The sequence below is a fragment of the Polistes canadensis genome, unplaced genomic scaffold, assembly GCF_001313835.1.
Source record: "Polistes canadensis isolate GaletaPanama2010 unplaced genomic scaffold, ASM131383v1 scaffold_159, whole genome shotgun sequence".
In the NCBI taxonomy this organism is placed as follows: domain Eukaryota; kingdom Metazoa; phylum Arthropoda; class Insecta; order Hymenoptera; family Vespidae; genus Polistes; species Polistes canadensis.
This window is the reverse complement of record NW_014569706.1, coordinates 264,435-267,029: the sequence shown is the minus strand read 5'-3', so window position 1 is coordinate 267,029 and position 2,595 is coordinate 264,435.

Genomic DNA, 2,595 nt, shown 5'->3' with positions numbered 1-2,595 from the left:
AGCTGGATGCACAACCCTACAACAATCGAAACAAACATTTGATTCCGTTTGATATCTAACAAATACAAAACTATAAACAAATTTCCCTAACACTAATTAACAACATATTACTTTTTCTTCTTCCTCATATTATTAGAACTTTGTCCTGTTATAATAGCTGTTTTTTATTACTATTTCTAGAAACGATTTATTGTTTTACAAACAAATATAACATATTACGATACAAACAAATCATTTACAAAACCTACAAACAAATAATCTCAAATACTCCAAATAAGACCTTTGACGCAAGCCTTTAATTAACAATCCAACGACAATCATAACAGGTAAGAGAAGAAAAAAAAAAACTCCTCATCTTAACACGTCTCAGAACATACACATAATACTTTCATGCTCGTCATCCTCCCATACATTGAGATTCAATTTCTCTTTAAAGATACGATCTGGGTATCGTGTAATGGATTCTACGAACGGATGTAGATGACGGACACATGTTACACGGTAGTCCTCCGATGTTGGTTGGCTACTGCATGGGTGCATGGTGCATGGTGCATGCGAAAATGCGTGCGTTTTGCCTCAAGTCCCGAGCTAAACACCGAGTAAAGTAAGACCTTAGGCTAAAGTATTTATCCCTACTATTTTCTCTTTCAACGAGAAGAAAACGGTGAAAGAAAGAGAAAGAGAAAGAGAGTAAGGAAGAAGGAGAGAGAGTGAGGGGGGTGGCAATAGGGGAAATTGGGGGAAGGGGATGGGGAGAAAGGCCGTAGGGAAGAAAGAGAAAGAGAGTAAGGAAGAAGGAGAGAGAGTGAGGGGGGTGGCAATAGGGGAAATTGGGGGAAGGGGATGGGGAGAAAGGCCGTAGGGAAGAAAGAGAAAGAGAGTAAGGAAGAAGGAGAGAGAGTGAGGGGGGTGGCAATAGGGGAAATTGGGGGAAGGGGATGGGGAGAAAGGCCGTAGGGAAGAAAGAGAAAGAGAGTAAGGAAGAAGGAGAGAGAGTGAGGGGGGTGGCAATAGGGGAAATTGGGGGAAGGGGATGGGGAGAAAGGCCGTAGGGAAGAAAGAGAAAGAGAGTAAGGAAGAAGGAGAGAGAGTGAGGGGGGTGGCAATAGGGGAAATTGGGGGAAGGGGATGGGGAGAAAGGCCGTAGGGAAGAAAGAGAAAGAGAGTAAGGAAGAAGGAGAGAGAGTGAGGGGGGTGGCAATAGGGGAAATTGGGGGAAGGGGATGGGGAGAAAGGCCGTAGGGAAGAAAGAGAAAGAGAGTAAGGAAGAAGGAGAGAGAGTGAGGGGGGTGGCAATAGGGGAAATTGGGGGAAGGGGATGGGGAGAAAGGCCGTAGGGAAGAAAGAGAAAGAGAGTAAGGAAGAAAAAGAGAGGGGGTGGCAATAGGGGGAATTGGGGGGTAATGGGGAGCTATTGGGGGGCAATTGGGGGGAAGGGGTGGGGGGAAAGGCCGTAGGGAGCTGTCGGGTTAAGACATCGGCTCGGCAGCTAGACAGCTTGACAGGGGCTGAACCAATTACGCGGAATATTATCCTTCCGACGATTTGCACTACCCTTTCTCTCCCCCTTCCCCCCTACCCCCTTTTTCCCCCCTACTTAAATGCAATCACTGTGATTAGCGTTTCGCCGACACTCGGTTGGCACAACCACGTAGTAGGTAGTTCGTAACCGCGGCTAATTTGTAAACTCTCGCACGTATTTACGTGGATAATGTATATATATATGTGTGTGTGTGTGTTTTCAACTATGCGTCAGTGACTTACGTAATTGGATTGGAGATCTTTCATCGAGGGTAGAGAAGGGGTGACTTTTTTTTTTCGGACATTTATTGGAAGATTTGTGACGAGATATATATGATGATTGTATTATTCTTTTTTTTTTTCGTTTTTGGATTTTTAATTAATTATATTGTACGATTAATATGTGTGTTAACGTATGATATTTTTTGAAATATTTGTTTGGTCGTAGTATTTAGTGTTGATTAATTATTTGACTACTATGGACGCATATATGCGTTTGATCGAAATTGTTAAGAATGTAAAACAATGTAACGTTTGTTTACTTATTGGATTAGTTTTTATTTTTAGTCTTAATCGTACACTTTAAATATTAAATATAATTTTATGTTCGCGCATTATTTATAATAATAATTTACATTACTTAAAAGTAATCAACATTAAAAGGATTAAAAGAAAACAATTTATAGTATCTTTAATATGAAACGTAATGTAAATTTATTTAAGAGTCTACGAATAAATGACACGTATGTAATTTGTTAGACAATTAACAACACAACACACATACATACATACATAAACACACACCCACGCTTTTACGATACGAGTTTATTTCGACCAATGAACGTACAGTAAGAGACACTACGAATTCATGATTTGTTTCATTTTATTCGGGAGATAGAAAAAAAGAGAAAGAAAAAAAAAATTGAAAATTACTCCGGTTGTAACATTTAATCGTCTTGCTATAATAATTCTAGGATAAATCTCGTCGAGATTTACTACTCCTCTTTTCCTTTTTTTTTTCTTCCAAAGAACTACGACGTTACCTCTGCCGAGGAACGCTTTTAAACCAAACGG